The following is a 19,337-nucleotide window of genomic DNA, read 5'->3' on the forward strand; positions in this document are numbered from 1 at the left end:
GTAGAAATATAAGGAGTCTTTGGATGGGAAGATGACTTTTTTCTGAAATGTGTATCTCATAGTATGCAGAGTTAATTTGGTGAACAAAGGAGAAAGGGACTAGCATTAGACCCAAAATTTTCTCTTACAAATTATCTCTATCCTTTTAGTAATATTATGTTGGAATCACTTAAGAAGAACTTTTCTACTAATAAAAACACTCCCTATTTGTATGTATCCTGCCTTCTACAGATCCTTGCAGGAGTGTTGCTTAGCATATGTCCTACCTTGTAAAAGAAAAATGTGGTCCATGTAGTAACCATTTTCAGGCCTGGTGTTAAGTATCAGGGATTTCAGACAGAAAAGCTCAGTTAGCTCTGACTTTTACAACCTTACTAAGTGAAAACACCTTCCTTCCAAATGTCCCTAAATTCTTTTCACCTCTTGACCCAAGTCTTCCAAAATACAAAAAATAACTACTTATAGTGTCAGTGAGCAGTTTTCCATTTAGTTTTGGTACAAATAAAAATCACTTGAAACAAAAGCAGAGGTAATTTCGAATATTATTCTCCAATTTCCATTTCACATGAAATCAGAACATCAGTAACTATGGGTCTGATTTATGCCTTTGTACAAAGGTAAATTGAACTCTTTTATTCTAATTTGATCTAGTTCCTCAGGTAAAGAACAGAAATATGAAGGAAATACATGAAGGAGTAGGTCTCACATGGAGGTAAAGACTGGTTTTAGATATCTTTCAGTAGAATTTATTTCCTCATTCCCCAACTGAAAGTCTTATTTATTTCTCAGGCTGGCCTTGAAATTGTGGTCCTCCTGCCTCAGTCTCCCACATAGCTAGTTTTATACACATGAGCCACTATACTTGGCTAGAAAGAATTTCCATTTAATTCTATTTCTTTGCTGAGATTTCCTCTTTTAATTCTTTGCAAGCTTGCTTTCCTTTTTTGAACATAGTGATAATTACTTTAAAATCTTTTTCTGATATAGTCAACATCTGAATAATCTCAGAATTAGTTCCATTGTTTATTTATTCTCTACAGAATGGGTCTGTTTTTGACTGTTGTTTTCTTTGTGTCCTTCATATGTTGAGTAATTTTAAATTGAGCCCTGAACATTGTAAATGTTGGTATTATGGATTCTGTTATATTCCTCTGAAGAATGCTGATTTTCTTTTTTATGTTAGCAGGCATTAACTTTATTGGACTCAACTTGTAAACTGTGTCTTGGGCAGCAATTCAAATATCAATTCAGTTCTTTTATCTGTAACTGGAATCTGTCCTGCACATAACTCAGAAGTCCACCAGAGATTTGAGTGGAATCTATGCACAGAATTTAGGGCACTCCTTCTTTCTCTTTGGTTCCCTTTCTTCTGAGGTTTCCTCTCACATTTTGCAGCAGCTGTACTTGCTCTGTTTCAATGGAAGACACCATAGAAAGAATGCAGTTTTCTCTCAGACCCAAAAATATAAAAATGGGACACTCACCTTGTGCCATTCTTTCTTTCCATATTTCAGCCTCTCTCCAGAATTTGCCTGATTTTTTGTTCCATCTTCAGTATCTTCAAGTAGTTTTTCATGTTGTTAAAAGTTTATAGTTGTTATCCATTAGAAGATTGGCTCAGTAGGCACTTACTTCACCGTACAGGAAGTGAAACTCTGAGGAAGAGACTTAAAATGAAAAAAGAAAAAGGAGAGGGGAGGCTTAGTCCTGTGACAGCCTCTGTTTAGTAGCCTCCAGCAGGCAAAAGGTATGAAGGGCTAAGTACTACTGCTGACCACTTAACCTGCAAATCAAGTGTTGGTAATTTCTTCTATACACACTGCCATTTTGGGAAGGCTGACATTTCTTTTCCACCATTATATTTTCTCCATGAGGACCTGGTACTTAAGAAGCCTACATTAGGGATAAATTAGAAGGATTTGGATCTTTGTTATATAACCCATTTTTGGAAAAGACTTACGAAGAACTACATTATTAGCCCAGGCTCATTGAATGTAGGTAACAGCATCCTATAGATTTTTCTAACTACAAAGCAGTTAGAAAAAGTCTTACTAAGGCTTTCTTGGTCCTTCCACTGGAGTCTGGTATAGTGCAGACCTGGGTACTGAACCAGCTAAGTCCAAGCCTGTTGTGAAAAGGCTCTCAGCCCCACTCCAGGATTTTATTGTGTTCCGAATGAATAAAACTATTTGCTTCCTTCTTTGAGCTTTAGTTTTTCCTGCTATTGCCAAGCTTACTGTATATTCCCTCTTACTAGAGTTGAGGAAATGATTAGCCCCAGCTTGTGAGGGAGTTGAAGTTTAGAGAAAAAGCATGTATAAAAAATGACCTCCCAGAATAATTATTATCATCACTTAATTCTGAGAGAATATAATCACTGTATATTCAGTGGGGGGAGGGGGGAGGGGGATATTGGGGTAAGTGGTGCATCTTAAGGAGTCTCTGCCTCATTGAAAGTAAATTATCTTACTTAATGTACATAGCCATTGCCTGATATTTCATTTGTGGTCCCAGAGACTACAGTAGGGTCACTAGGACTATACATAGTAGTAGATGTGTGGCTTGGACATTGATGAAATTGGGAACTTGGCTATAACACCTTAATTTATGCCAGATACAGACTAAGGAATTTTTTAAGTGCATGCCCTGAGGGGAACATAAAGGACAACTGACTTCTATCCTTACTGTTTCATGGTAGCAGTCTCCCTCATGGAGGCAGAAGAGTTGATCCAGGACCCTTGGCAGGGAATTGGCAGGCCTTGGAAACTTCCCTGGCTTCAGTTGTCATTGATATTACACATATTTGAGCACTAGTCCTTTGTGGGTTCAATTTTTTGTTCTTTATACAGGTCAGAGTCTCTGGCTCAAGTACCTGCTGAGATATTCAGCCTTGTCACCTCCAGTCCAGTTCAGTTGCCACCTGCTTTCTCCTCTTTTTATCCTTATGACTACCTTGATTTTGTGTTCCTCCTACCTTTACGAGAATAATCTCATATACTATTTCATCCCCCTTGTAGTTCCTATCCTCATTCCTAACTGGCATTTCTATGATATTAAAGGGAACCAGACATCCCCTTAGAGAGTTTTAGGTAAGATATTTGTAGACCTGAGTCATAATGAACCTAGGCACTGTGCAGTCATGTCCTCTTAAATTAAAATATTTCCAAGGTGTTTAGATATTAATGTTACTCCACTTGCAGGGAGCATGGCTAGGCCATCTTTTATATCAAATTGTGTCAATCTGGACAGACCCTGTGTTTTTTAAAAAGCAGTTTATTAACCATGACCATTTGGTGTTTTGGGAAGAGAGCCAGGAGAATTTGGAGCTCTGCCTGACTTCCTGCCATCAGTAACTGTTCTCACTAACCTCTTCTCCCACATCAGTGTCCTGCGGAGGCTGTTGTTCCCTTACTGCCATTATGGGCAGAGAAAAGGCCATAAGCAAAAGAAAAACACAGCCTGTTTGTCCATAGCTCAGCTGTGTGAGAGCATCTGTGGAGGCTGGGAATGTGCAGCAATTTGTGCAGAGGGCACAGAAACTTCAGACTGTGGGTGTGGTGAGGAGCCTGTGGAATGGTAGCACTTTGAGTTCCTGGCTAATGTTATGTACTCCAGAGTAGATCACAACTGCTAAGAATTCCTGGCCCAGCAAAGCAAACAGAGAGTAGTGTATGTAACTGCAGAAGACCCAGCTCTCAGTTCTGTTTCCCTCATTGTAGTGGTGACACATAGGTAATGTCCCTGAATCTCAGATTCTCATAAGAAAAATCAGTAGTACTCACTGAAGGTGATTGAATTGGGAACCAGTCTTCTGATTTTGAATGTGCCATTAAATGTGGACAGGCCAAACTGTTTTTCAGAACTTCACTTTTTTTAACCTATGAAATGAATTTTTTTTTAATTGGTTGGTTTATTTCAGGGTTTGCAAGTTTGATCGTCTGATAGAGCTCCACATAACTAATAGGGGTAGCTGCTAATCATCCTCAACTGATTGTTGTTCTAAAGATAACATGTGGCCAGATCTTTATTTTTCCAAACAAGCAAAATCTTTTCTTTATGCACAGTCTTTAGAAACTGTAGCAAATCATTAAAAAAAAATGTATAAAATATATAGAACAGTAAAGGGCCCAAATAACTGTGGCTACTTTGGGTCCATGGTGCATTAGTTTATAATCTGGACTAGAATGAGAAGGTTATTTTCTAACTTCAAGATGATTGTTTCTCTAGGAAGGATTGGTGAGGTGGGTAACAGGGTAATAGTTGCACCATACTTCCAAGTTCAGTGTTGGAAGTACACAGTGTTGAAGTTCTGTTGCTGCACATGCCCCAATTTGGGGGGCATATCTGCTTGGCTGGCTTATCTTCTCAGCTAAGAGCTGAGAAGCAACTTAATATGCTAAAGGACAGCTCAAACCATGTGCCCCTCGGACTCAGCCTCATAACAGGGTAGATAACTTCCAAGTTCTTTTTCAGCCTAATTAACAAGCTGTTTAAACCCACCTGTTTATATTTGTAAATTCTTTTGTTTGCTTTCTTTCCCACATTTTTTTTTCTGGTAAATCTTTCACAAAAATCACAACTTTGTTTTAACTAAAGTAAGAGAAGAAAGATGTGTAGACAGAAAAGAAAAAAATTGGAGGCCAAGAGCAGGGATAACACCCCATCCCCACCCCGCCCCGGGACTATATCTGACCTCCCTCCCCAGTCCAAGAAATCAGAAGAATGGATATCAATAATGAGTCCCTTCTGGTCTGTTTCATTTTTTAAGTAAGAGCTACAAACAATGGAATTACTAACAACCTCACAATTGATTGGGATGTGCTGGTTGGTCACAAAGGCCAAGGAGGAGAACACAAGGTTAAAGAACAAGGAGTTCAAAATCAGATTGCTCTAATTTCAAGTTCTGGCTTCATGCTATTGAGTATCAACAGGTTAAATCTAACTGAGTTTATTGTCTTTCAAGAATCTCTTGATGATTCAAATTAACCAGAGTTCCTTAAGCCAGTAATTAGCAAGCTATGCCTATTCCCTGGGTGATTTTGTTTGTTTGTTTGTTTGTTTGTTTTTTGATACTGGGAATTTAATCCAGGAACACTTTACCACTGAGCTACATTCCCAGCCCTTTTTATTTGTTATTTTGAGAAAAGGTCTCACTAAATTGCTGAAGCTGTCCTCAAATTTGTGATCCTCCTGTGAGCTTCCTGTGTTGCTGGGATTACTGGAATGTGCCACCTCAGTCAGCTACTACTGGGTTTTTAAATAAAGTTTTATTGTAACAGAGCCATGCCCATTCACTTACATATCATATATGCCTCCCTTCTGGCTACAATAGCACAGTTAAATCCACAATGTCTAGAATGCCAGTTGCACTATCTCATGAAATCATATGCAAGAGCTCCACTATTGTGGTGTGATCTAGTGAAAAGAACATTATATTTGGAGTCAGTAAACCTGGGCCCTGCTTCCAGCTCTGAAATGGACCTTCTGATACCTTGGCAAGCCACATAGTCTTTCTAGGCCTTTGTCTTCTCACCTTTGAAATAGAGGCAGCTTTTAGCTCTTTTGAGAAACAAGACATGCGATTGCTTTATAAAGACCAGCACCTCTGCAAAATCAATTTTCACTCATGTTTTGAATAATTTTTGTAGTTCTAGAACTACAGTATGTTCTGATGAAAACGAAATCCATTTAGGAGTAACTAGAAAGATGTGCACTGACGAACTTCACTGGAAAGGCACCATCCAACCTAACAAGGTTTGCACATTTGAACTAACCAGAGCACTAATAATAAAGGCTCACAGCTACTGATCTACTATGTGCCACACTTAACATGCACTATCTCACATGCATGTTCTAGCCTCCAAGCAATCTTGCCCTTTTGAAGAGTCAAACCATGTGACTCACTCCCTTTATCCTTAGGGTATTTGATTATTTGAAGTTTGATCATAAAGGCTAACTCTAAGAGTGAACTTCTCCAACAATTTTGGAACTAGTATTTTATGCTTCTTTCAACTCACCTACTGCCCACATACATAACAGGATATAGATGAGCAGGTTGACAAGTAAAGATTCTGTGGGTTGACAGGTAGCAGATGCCCCTGGGCTTGGTAGACATCTGCTTGGGCTCACTCCTCCTCTGGGCCTCTTTGCCTGCATTCATTGGAAGGTGAGTCCAGGCATTGCATTCATTGGAAGTGAATCTACTCCGAGCTCAGCCTGCTATATACTACATAAAGATGCCAAATTATAATAAGTGCTACTTAAGCTATCACCAGCCCTAAAATGCAGGAGGAACCCTGGGTGTGGTTTCATTTACCTTAAATAAGATATACCTCCCCTCCAGAAGCAACTTCCCCATGTGTACTTCAGAGAACACACTGTTTAAGCAGGTGAATATTCTGATATTGATGTTGAAGTAGAAAGTATATATGTACTTAAGGCACATTGTCCTAATATGCTTTAGTTTTACTTAATGATGACTTGTCTAATTTGCAAGCACACTTACATTTGAATTTCACACTCCAGGATTCTTCAGGATGAAAGGAGAGAAAGGAGATAGAAGATGCAGAGATTATTTTATTTCTGTCTTTGTCTGGCTTGCTTTGATGTCGGTGATACATGACAGGACATCTGGGGCAAGGTTAGTGACCCATTAAGGTATCCTGAGCTCTGAAGAGAGAGCTTGGAGCCAGCAGAGCTGTCAACACTTAGTTTCTTTTTTTATTAAGATTTTGTCTCTTAAGCCCTGGAGGCCACTTATCCTTCCCACTCCCAAGAAAAGACAGAGTTAAAGCCTGAGGTCATTGCTTAGTGGAAGCCCCAGGAGCTAACTGAGCCTGAAAGGGCCTCTCTTCTCCTGTCTCCTCTCAGCAGCCACTCCATTATCAGGCTTCTCTCCTGACAGGTGAGCTCCAGCTCCTGAATACCCACAGCTCCTAAGCTAGAGTGGCTCTCACAGGAGCAGCTGCTCAAGGAAGAGTGAAGATGCTAAAGGAAACCCACTGGCAAGACAGGGAGTTCAGGGAAAGGAGGTTATTGTGGTCACCTCAGCTGTTTGGAGTGTGTGTGTGTGTGTGTGTGTGTGTGTGTGTATAGATCCCATACTGGAAGTCAGGATACTAGCCTCCCAAAGAGTTGTTTTCCCTTGGCAGGGAGGGTATTTTTCCATATTTTATTAGTGCATTATAATTACACATAACAGTGGAGTTCATTGTTACATATTTGCATGTGCACATGATATAACAATATAATTTGGTCAATATCATTTCCCAATATTTTCTCTTCCCCTCTGCTCTTCCCCTGTCCTGGTCCCTTTCCTCTAATCTTACTGGTCTCCATTCAATTTTCATGAGAACACCCCCCCACACACACACACACACACACACACAATCTTTGTTGTCCTTTTCCTCTCTTGCTTCTACAGATGAGAGAAAAGAGTTCTATTTTCTAATTGTGATTAGTCTGTCTTAATAAGCTTACTCTATAAGCTCCTCCTCACTAGCTGCAGTTTTTAAAGACAAAAAATTTTATCATATTCTATTCCTAGTGCAAGCACACATAGTGACTGGCACTTCATGAGTTCTTGAAAATGCACTATGCTAAAATAATTACAGATTTAATGAGGGTCCCAAGATGAGGATGAGGTGAAGAGTCTGAGCTGGGTCCAGGGCATCTCTGGTAGGCATGGTTGTGGAACTGTGGGAATTCAGGGCATGCAGAGGAGCAGAATATGCAGAGCATTTATATTCCTGGGACTGTGCTGGTTCTTTTACAACACCTAACTCTCCTAGAAGTTCAGTGGAGTTAATTCTTGTTAGTCCTTTCCCCACCACACAAGGAAACTGGATTTAAACAACTTCTATAAGATTATATAACTAATATGTCTGAGGCAGGATTCTATCCTGGGTCTGACACCTAAGCTTGTGTTCTTTCCACTGTCCTTGCTACTCCTAGTGAAGCAAGTCAAATCTACACAAATACCACCTCCCTGTTCCACTCCACTTCTCCTCTCTACCCTGCCCTTATCTTTCTTCTTCCATATTAGCCTCTCTAATATTATTTTTCTTCCTGAGTTGGCTTATTTATCACTTGGCCATGTCTTCTTATTAATGTAACCAGAACTTAAACATTATGTATCCCCATTGCCTCGTTTGCCAGCACGGTGCTGAGCACTTATGAGCATGGCAATTAGACTGAGCTCAAAGGGGCCATAACATCTGCGTCTTCAGCTGCTTTCATAGGGAAATGGGGTGGAGAGGAAAGGATGTGAGATGGAGCAGTGTAGCAGAGGTGTGGCATGTGCATGATGGAGAAGAGATCCAGGTAGGGGGTGCAGGATGAAGCTGCCACCAGGTACTTTTCTCTTGGTACTCAGCCTTGACTCAAAATGACATGCTTGAAACCCAGGGCTCTGAGCCTCCAGGAAGACACCGAGTACATTTCTGCTAAACAGACTCTTCTATCTTGTTCATGTGGCTGATTTCAATAGCAGCAGCAGCACCCATTCACTTATTGAGTGCCTACTGTGTGCTTTACACATTTAATCTCACTTAATACACATAATAATTCTATGAGCTAAGTGTTTATGTGTTTTACGGGAAAGGAAACTGAAACTCATAGAATGTAAATAGCTGCTCAAATTCACACAACTAGCATGTGACAGAATAAGGAAAAAGGGCAGGAAAATCTGAAAATGAAATCTGAAAATGAAGTAAGAGGGGTTGGGGTGATGAGAAATTGCCATCAGGATAAGCCTCTCAAAAGTATCTGTCTGTTTGGGCACCTGCCCAGGAGAGTTGGAAGAGTAAGGGAACAACTGAATGAGCCCCTGCCAAATCACCTTGTGGCCTAACTGGAAAGGAAGATCTCTAGGTCCCAAAGGTTAATGCTTGGATCCCTTCCTAGCTTCCCAAAGATGCTTCAAAACTGGCAGAGGTTGTCCTGGGACTGGGGTCTTTATCCTCAGGAAAAGAATTGACCTTGAGCATAATCTCCCTTGTGTCTCAGTTTCCCCATCTGTACAGTGGAAAAAGTTATTATACCTATTTGATTGGGTTTTTGTTTGTTTTTGAGATGGAGTTTCACTAAATTGCTGAAGATTTCCTCAAACTTACAATCCTTCTGCTTCAGCCTCCTGAGTCACTGAGATTACAGGCATGTGCCACCATACCTGGCTGCATACATGATTACTTAAATCTATTTTTTCTGGCTTTATTGAGGTATAATTAACAGATAAAATCATATACATTTAAGGTATACAATGTGATGCTTTGATATACATATATGTTATAAAATGATTATGGTGATCAAGCTAATTAAGAGATCCATTACTTAACATAGGCTATTTTTTCTTTCCATTTACCTCCCTTTTTATGTGTGTGTGGCAAGAGCATTCAAGATCTCCTCTTAAAAAATTTCAAGTGTACAGTACATTATTATTAACTATGGTCACCATGCTGTATATCACATCACCCAAGCTCATCCGTCTTACAGTTCTTCCATCAAAATCCCATTTTCTTACCCCTCAGTGCCAACATCCACCTACTCTATGTTTCTAGTTTGACTTATTTATTCCACATATAAGTGAGATCATACAGTATTTGTCTTTCTTTGTCTGGCTTATTTCATTTAGCATAATGTCCTCTAGGTTAATCTGTGTTGTCACAGTGGCAGGATTCCATATCATGGCCATCCTGAATAATGCTGCAACGAGTTTCTGCACAGCAAAGGAAATATCAACAACATGAAATGGTAACCTATCAAATGGGGGGAAGGATACTTGCAAACCATGGGTCTGACAGAGGGTTAATATCCAAATATACTATAAAAAAACTTACATAACAGCAAAAAAAAGAGAATAACCCAATTTAAAAATGAGCAAAGAACATTTTTCCAAAGAAGACATATAAATGACCAAGAGAGGTATGAAAAGGGGCTCAACACCACTAATCATCAGGGAAATATAAAGCAAAGCATAATGAGACACCTGTTATGGTGGATGTCATTAAATAATCAAACAACAGCAAGTGTTGAGGAGGATGTAGAGAAAAGGGAACACTTGTATATTGTTGGTGGGATTGTGAATTGGTACAGCAATTATGGAAACTGAAGATGGCTCAAAAATTAAAAGTAGAACTGCTGTGTGACTCAGCAACCCAGCTTCTGGTATACATCCAAAGTAAATGCAATCTATAACTCAAATATCTGCACTTCCATTTTTTTCTTTTTTTTAAGAGAGAGGGAGGAGAGAGAGAGAGAGAGAGAGAGAGAGAGAGAGAGAGAATTTTTAATATTTATTTTTTAGTTCTCGGCGGACACAACATCTTTGTTGGTATGTGGTGCTGAGGATCGAACCCGGGCCGCACGCATGCCAGGTGAGCGCGCTACCGCTTGAGCCACATCCCCAGCCCTGCACTTCCATTTTTGCTGCAGAATTATTTACAATAGCATGCATAATTATGAAATAATTGCATCAGCAACATTTTATATTCTACAAAACAAAAGTATGTGGCCCTTCGTGACCATAGCAAGGATTGATTGGCTAAATATTAAGGGAATTAATGTGCTTAACACTGTTTATCCTTCAGGATATAACAGGGCTCAGAATTCCCATTTCAAGATGAAAGAACATACAGTCTTGAATTTAGCTGCAAAAAACAACTGTGGAAAGCAGTAATTTATTTCATTGATTAACTCTTCAAACTTTTATTATGTGGACCTATATATTAGCATCTAGATTAAGTAAATAGATAAATATATCACACCTTATTTCAAGGGGATCCCAGTCTTATAGGGATAGATCATATTGTTATAATTCATGTTTATATTTAAGGGCTATACTGGAGGAATATGTGATGTGTACAACTTATTCTGGAAGCATCATGGAAAGTACAGTAAATTCACAGAGGTATGGAGACTTCCAAAGAGAGGAGGAACCTGGACAGATGAAACTTATTTTCCACATACTTATAGATGAGACAGAGGTCAATTGGAGCTTACCAGTGACTTGTCTTGCTGATTGTTCTGGCTGACTTTTGCATATCTCTGATCCCTGGCACTGTCCAGATACTTGACTGTCATGTTCATAGCCCAGTTGTGCCAGGGCAGTGGGATAGGTTGCTGAAAGGCCAAAGAAAGTGCCTAGAGACAGCATGCAAGTCATATGATTTATCCGCATAAACTTACAGATCAGTTACTATTCCCAGAAGAATTCAGTATCAGTGGGCTGACAGGCTCCCCATCCTTCAAGGTGCTTCACCAAGCAGCACTTTCCTTCCCTCATGGTATTTTGACCAGTGTTGGCCAGCTGGAGATGAATGACATGTATCCACAATGGATACATGTCATTCATCATCCCATCAGTTCCACACCCATCCCTACTCAAAAAGGGGTTTTATATGTTAGGTTGCAGAAGCAGTGACACCATCAGTGTTAGCCTGCTTATAAGTAGCTTGTATAATCAGCATTCAAGGAGCAACTATCCTGGTATACATGCAAGAAAGTAATTGTTTACAAAAAACACTTACTTGCCCAGGTTCCCAGCATGCATAAGAGAAAGCCTGTGTCCTTCAAGACAATATGTATCTGAACATTCTGACCCAGGCTTGCTCTCACTGTTCCCTTAACCTGGCTAGATTTTTGGAAACAAAACGGGCATTGAGGGACATGGTGTTTCACTGTCACCCTTTTCTTTAAGGATGATGCACTGACACATGGTAGCTGCTGTTTTAATGTTGTTTAAGCAATCATCTCATTATTACCTAAGAAATGACCCAATGCTGTACCTCATAGAGGCACACTGGCTTTATAAGTTTTTGTTGTTGTTTGTTTGTTTTTAGTGGGGGACCAATGTTGGTCAAGCTGGGGAGTGAAGTCGGGAAAGTCATGGTTAGAGGTTCCAAAATTAAAACACTCTGGGATTTCAAAGAGGCCACTTTCAGGCCCCATTCTAGTTCTGCCAACGCTGGTGATTGCAGAAGCTTACCTAGAAATCAGTGCAGACCTCAGTCTGCTTTCTGCCTATCCATCTGCCCCCCAATGCCACCAGAGAAAAAACAACTTCTGCCTCAAATCTCACATAAGCACTTCTCATTGGCAGGATATATCCAGAATTGTAGAGGAAGACAGAGCCTCAGAAACGTGGTTGAAAACTTATCTCCTGCCAGACAGAGGAGATCTGGGGACAGGTGTGGGGATGCTTCTGCTGAACTGATGATAACACCGACCATGTGGCTGCCCCAGGTTATTTCTGAAGAGGGAGACTTGCACACTCTGGGAGCAGCGAGCTCTACTTTCCCCACCTCTAGGAAGCTGTCATCTTCAGTCCAGCATCCTCCTGTTGGAGCAGTGCAGCACTGATAATGTTCCCACCCAACCAAATCATGAAAGCCCACTGTTTAGTTGGACCCATCCAGTGTGGGGTGGAGGAAAGAACTCCAGTCCTGGAGGCAAACATACTGAGTGTTAGTCTCAGCTGTACCATTTATGAGCCATGTGAACATAAGCACTTATTTACTTCTGAAAAAACAGTGGGGATTATAAAATAAAGCTATAAATAAAAATACATATAAAATAATGTTCATGACAGTATTATAATAGACAATTTCAACTGAAAGACTTTATACCAAAGGTGTAGCTATCTCTGTAGGTAATTAGGATTACAAGTAGGACTTTTGTTTTGTTTTGTTTTGTATGCATATATGTGAGTTTCTCAGATTTTCTGCACTATGTGTTACTTTTTAAGTTTTAAAAAATTATTTTAAAAAGTACCTGGTAGGATTATTGAGAAAAATAACTGATACACTTTCAATAAATGATTGTTTCCTTCCACATCCACATAAAAATGATCTCGTTTCATTTTATATTTTGAGTAAAACAATAATCACGTTCAACATTTTTAAAATATGAAAGTGAAAATTCTTCCTCCTACCTCAGACCTCCATTTTTGTTTTCCATAGACAACTAACATGATCAGTTTCTTACATATCTGTTAGAGAAAATGTGTGACTCTATAATGCTATGCATCCTTTCATTCCTTTTTAACACATATGGTAGTATATTATACTACCTTTTATGCCCCTTTGTGGTTTTTTTAAATATTCTTTTTTGGTGATCTTTTCATATCATTATTCTATAATTTGGATTTTAAGTGTCTTCCAAAGACCCATGTAATAAAGACTACTATGTAGGTCATCCTTAACCTGTGGTGCTATTGGGGATGTATGTGGAATCTTTAAGAGATGAGCCTAGTGGGAAGTCCTTTGGTCAATGGGAGTGTGTCTTCAAAAGAGATAGTGGGACCCCAGTCCTATCCTTTTTCTCTCTTTCACTCTCTGATCATGAAGTAAACAGCTTTATTTCACCATACTCTCCTACCATGATATGCTGCCTTCCATAGGTCTAAGAGTATCAAGTTCAACCTATCATAAACAGTAACTTCTGAAACTGTGAGCCAAAACAAACTTTTGTTTCATAAGTTGATTCTTTCTTTTGGTGGTGGTACTGGGGATTGAACCAAGGGACTTGTGCATGCTAGGCAAGCATTCTACCAACTGAGCCATGTCCTCATCCCCTATAAGTTGATTCTTTCAGGTATTTATTATAGTGATATGAAACTAACACAAGAATATCCCGATAAAATATTTTAATTTATAGCATAGCAATATTTACTTAGCCAATCTCCTATTGGTGGACATTTAAGTCCAGTGAGAGTAAAAGTGGCTATAGAAACAAGGATGAACTTCCTGTCCTTGGTCTCCTGGACTTAGAATCATCACCTTCCCCATAGGCTACAGTCACATCCAGCCTTCAGCTTATAAGACTGAGGGCCTTCAGCAGAACTGGGATCATATCTATACTGGTTACAGTCTTTTTACCTATTTCTTTCTTTCATTTTCTCTTCTTTTTTTCTTCTTTTCTTTCCTTTATTTATTCTTTTTTTTTCTTGGCAGTAACCAAGGCTGGCTTGGTTCTGAAGATACTCTTGTCTAGGCCTTAAGAGCTGATAAACCAGGAGCCATGAATTTGATAATCTGCTTTTCTATGAGTCTCTCTGTGTAGCTGTGTTGAGTCTCCTCTGCCACCCCTAGTCTTTTGTCTGGAGAAGTCTATGCCCCATGAATCCCAGAGCTCTTTCTCCTTTATATTTCCAACATCCTTTTTATCTCTTGGATAACCTGGATACATAAAGACTACTGTATTGTCACCTAACCTCACAGCTAGGTGATAAATGGAGTGTAGTGACAATGACAATGAGGAACCAGGTCAGGGGTGTGATGGTGACATAGGTGAGGTGGTGTGCCTTGTCCTGGTGGATGAGTAGGAATGTGGATTCGAGACTTAGATGAGCAGAGAGGAGCTAACTGCAAGTTTTCTGGACGGAGAATCATTTTGGGGATAGTTAGTGGGTAGTTAGGACCTAAGCCAATAAGTAGAGCCCTATCCTTACATGAAACCTGTAAGTAGACACTCCTTTTTGTCATGGTTAATTTCTTAATAAAACAGAATCAAATTGATTACCTGTTACATGCATTCTATTGGATAGTTTGCAGTCTGTATTTTGATGTATACATTGAAATTTTGCCTTTCTTGCTAGAGTCTCTACTTTATGCAGACCCTTTTATTGCTATTGCCACAAACTTTTGTGGTCTTTCAGGGCCTGTAATATTTTCTTTTCTTTCTTTCTTTTTACTTTGCAGGCTCATTCTATAAACTGGAGGGCAAGTAACTGAAAGTCACAGTTTAAATCAGAGTAGTCACAGAAATAGACAGCTGATTGAGATGGCACATAGAATGTGCTTAATCAATGCTGCCTAAGCTGAACTGATCAGGGCCAATGAAAGCCCTCTGTGGAACCACAAGGTGTGCTATGTGCCCTTATTCACTGGAGATAATGGCCATGGGAACAATTATCAGCCTAATTTCTTTTTATACCAATGTAGATTTGATGCCTGGTAATATATGTATTGTACCTTTAATGGCCTTTTAATGATGAAAAGGATCAAAAGCATTTTATATCTGAACCTGCACCATTAGTCTCCATTCCAGAAATTCACTGTAATTACTGCAGCTGCTTCTCTGATCCCTGCAAGAGCTGTGAATGTATCTGCACAGTTAATCACAATCAGCACAGAGCCAAGTCTGACACAGGTTTTGGGGGGTGGTTGCTGAAGGTAGAGAAAGGCAGAGTGGATGGTAGAGGGGGTGACAGTGGGAAGGAGTGAAAGGCTGAGTCATTCAAAGTCTGAAGTGTCAAGATCTCTATGCCCTGGTCCTCTTCTCTTTCCTCATAGAGAGTCCCAGACTTCCAGAAGGAAATATGAGTTCAGTAATACTGATTGGAGAGAATATAAAGTCATAATGGGAAAGATTGAGGATTCATGATAATTCTGCTTTCTATCCATTACATAATGAATGTTCTTCAGGGGTAGAGAGGATGAGGGACATATGACATGGGGTGCCCAGCAAGGGCAAGTAAGTGAATCTGGATATGCAGATTTTTGTGGGAGGGAGCCCACAGGAAAGATCCAAGGGAGATTGATGCTTCCAGGGAGGGGAGGTGCTCAGATGGAATGGTTAGTGTACTGTTTATTCTTTGAGTCCCTATTCCCAATGTCTTTTGTCTGCCTCCTCTGTGCCCTTGGAGGCTAACTTATGGACTGTATCACCCAGGCTGTCTTGCCCTGTGGCTTCCAGTTGGCTTATCCAAGGTAGAAAGAGAGAGGTCCGGGAGTTTCTTTTTCCACTCCCCTCCTGCTTACATGCTGCAGTTCTAGCAGAGGATGCATCCCTCTACAGTAATAGGACTTATCCAGAGGCACTTCTTCCATGGCTCTAGCTCTTATTGAGCTCTGAAAACATGGTTTCCTCTCCTTGTCACAGGACTCGGGGTGGTACAGACCTGTCCTGTTCTTGTTAGTCCCTAGACACCTCAACATCCTTTATAGGTTCCAACCTTAATCCCATTTATGCCTTCATTAAATTAAAAATCTCAGGGCTGGGGTTTTGGCTCAGCAGTAAAGTGCTCGCCTAGCACCACATATAAATAAATAAAATAAAGGTGTTGTGTTCAACTACAACTAAAACATAATATTAAAAAAAAATCAGCTAGACTGTGCCTTCTGTTTCTTGTGGGATCCTGATTGATACAATGTGTATGTGAGAGATTGATGAATGCTTACCAATCCTATATCTGGATACACAGGAAGACTACATTTCCCCTTCTTATTTACAGTTAGATAAAGGCTTACTCAGTTATGACAAATGGGATAATGTATGATACTTCCAAGTCTGGCCATAACACCTTCCCCCATTGTCCAACTTCATTCTCTTCTGTGGTAACAGTGGAAACTCTGTTCAAAGATGTAACATCTGAAATTGGAAGAAGCTTGGATCCCTGAGTCATTGCTTGGAGTAGAATTGTTCAACTGTGTTCAACTATGTTCTAAGGAATAAATATGCCTTCATCATATTATGCCATTGAGATTCTGAGGGTGTTTTGTTATAGAGATTAGCATTAATGAGCCTGACTAATGCAGTGGAGGTGCTCAATGAAAGGCCACTTAGAGTATTGGAGTATCTGAGTCATTAAATATGAGGCCTTGGATTTGTATAATCATCTCACATGGGTCAGACAGCAATGAGAATTCACAAAGAGCCTGCAGTGCTTTGTGAAAAGAGGAGAATATAGTTGTTTAAATATAGGTTTCACCACTTCTAGCTATGTGATCTTGGACAGGTTACTTTTTCTTTTTAAGTACCCTCATCTGTAAAACAGGGATAATAATACTTATCTCACAAAGTTCTTTTGTAAGCATATGATATATTTATATAAGACTGTAACTCATACTCAGTAACTAAGTTCCCTCTTTTTCTACTTAGCTGTGAATTCCAAACTCAGAGCCTCTTGTGACTGGTAAACACTTTTAGTTTAGTCACATTTCCCAATATGGTAACAGAGGACAGTTCACATTATCATGAGCTTCTTGGTAAGTTAATTTAAGTACTGGCCAGGGAAGATAATTTCCTTTAGGTCTTGTACTTGGACATTCCCATTTTCACTTGTCTCCCTACTAGAGCCCCAACTCTGAAATTTGCAGGCCACCTAACACATAGGTCAGGCCAAGCAAAATCAGGGCTTTGGAGTCCCAGTTTCATCCCTTACTTCATGAATGAATGTGGGTCCTGGGGCTAGCAAGTATTTTAATAAATCAAGGATAAGGATTCCTCGTGGAAACTTCATTCAGAGTCAAGAGGGCTTATCTATTCAGAGCTCAGGGCCTAGTGATGTGAGGATCGCTTCTGGGTTCTGCAATAGATGCAAAGATAGATTCAACATCCTGCTTGAAGAGTTTACACTCCTGCAGAAGTGAAGGTAATTTATCCTGATAAATAATTATAAGACAGAAGAGGATGTGATGAGCATGGAAGGCACAAATGGCTATAGAACTCAGAGGACGGGAACCTGCTTCTAACTGGAAGGCTCATGGAGCATTTGAGTGAATCCTGAAAGTAGGGCAGAATTTGAACGTAAGGAGATAAGGGGAGGGTGGAATGTAGGATAGTGGGAGATATCCATGGGGACATGGCAGCTAGAGCACAGTTACTAGAAGGGGGATCAAGGGAAAGGGTTTTAGAAATGTTACCTGAGGACCTTCTGATGAGAACAGCAGCAGATCACGTGCCCTGGGAAACAGCAGGGAAGCTGTGCTCCACATGAATTGGAAGCTGCAGAAAATGAGGTAAGGAGGCCAGTTAGACCTGCAGCTAGCTAGGTAAACCTTAGCATGGGTCCAGATTAGCCCAGAAGCTGTGAGAGTACGAAGAATGCTGGATAGTCCTTCCACGTGTGGTCATGTATCCGCTCTATGCCCCCCATGTCAGTCACTGTGGGGTGTGAACACTCAAAAGCACTTCTAGTCTCCTGGGTGCTTAGATATGACCTCAGCCAGGAATTAATTAAGGAAAGCTTGTCATTTCTAAACTCTTCTTGATGATATCACAGCATGAGGACAAGCACAAGCTGGGGTATCCTCCCTGGCCCTGTCAATAGCACCCCCCAAAAACACCAAAAGATATGAGCTTAAAGTTTTTGAGTGAAGATGTGGTCTGCTGTCCAACCTCATCTAACAAACATTACATGGCATTTCTAAATGTTGTATTGTATTTAAGAGTTTTATAAATAATACCTCATTCTATCCTTACATCAGTTCTATGAAGTAGATACTATACTCATTCCTATTTTATAAACCAGGAAACAAAGCACAGAGATATTAAATAATTTCCCCAAGGTGATACAACTAATAAGTAGCCAATCTAGGATTTAGAAACCAAGAAGTCCTGGTTCCAGAATACTTACACTTGACCATGACCTTATACTACTTCCCTGCACCACTGATTTCCCTTCTGCCCACTTGCAATGAACTACAGCCAAAGGAGAATTACTCTGGGATTTTGCTCATCCTCATGAATCAATTCTCTCATCTTGGCTCATGATGCTGCCCAAGGTCACAGTCATAGCATGAATCAGCCAATGCTGAACTTCACTGCCCCTCCCACCAGGTAACCCAGACAAGAAAGCAGGTAGGGCAAATGAATGAATTGAGGAGGGACAGATGGCCCTGAACTTACAGAATCTTTCATCCTGTCTTCAGAGTCACCAAGTTTATGCTGAGACTCAGCATATCACTCAAGAAGAGGAAGATACAATGGCAATGCTTAGGTTGTAGAGAAGAGTGAACAAGACAATCATGCAAAGCACCAGGCATGAAAGCACTGACATACAGCAGCATACAGCAGGTGCTCAGAAGGCTTGGCTCCTGTCATCTCACCAGGTTGAGGACAAGCTCTTCACCTGATCCAGACTCAGAAGTACTCAGAAGCCTTGGGGTGGCTTTTTAGGGCCTACAATATCCCAACAGCTTTTTGGGATAGAGTAACCTGCAACTTTGGGCTTTGCCACACAGAGATGGACTGTTATTGCAGTGTGTTGTGTACTGTGGCAAAGTAGAAAGGAGTCATGGCTAGCTGTGTAGACTCTGGAACCAGGCAGCCTGAATTTGTCTCCCAGCTCTGCTGTCTACAACACAGCTGTGTGACCTTGGACAAGCTCACAACTTGAGCCTGTTTCACTATCTGTAAAACAAGCTGGTAATGATGCCCTCCTCATAAGGTTGTTGGCGGATCAAGTGAGGTAATATAGACAGTGTTCTTAAACAGTACTTGGCACATTCCAGGTAGTCAGTGAAGGTTAACTATTATTGCATACTTATGGGTTAAACTAGTAAATTATTTTTCTTCTAGAAAGGAAAGCTGGGCATCTTTTTCTTCTTTAGTGAGGA

The 19,337-nt window shown here is 40.2% G+C and overlaps 1 long non-coding RNA gene across 1 annotated transcript in view; it reads right to left on the reverse strand.

Annotated features, from left to right (window-relative positions):
• LOC308646794 overlaps positions 1-19,337 on the reverse strand; it is a 588,350-nt gene that overhangs the window by 186,333 nt on the left and 382,680 nt on the right. The window lies entirely within an intron of this gene.

Source organism: Spermophilus citellus, assembly GCF_964194105.1.
Source record: "Spermophilus citellus genome assembly, chromosome: 4".
In the NCBI taxonomy this organism is placed as follows: Eukaryota; Metazoa; Chordata; class Mammalia; order Rodentia; family Sciuridae; genus Spermophilus; species Spermophilus citellus.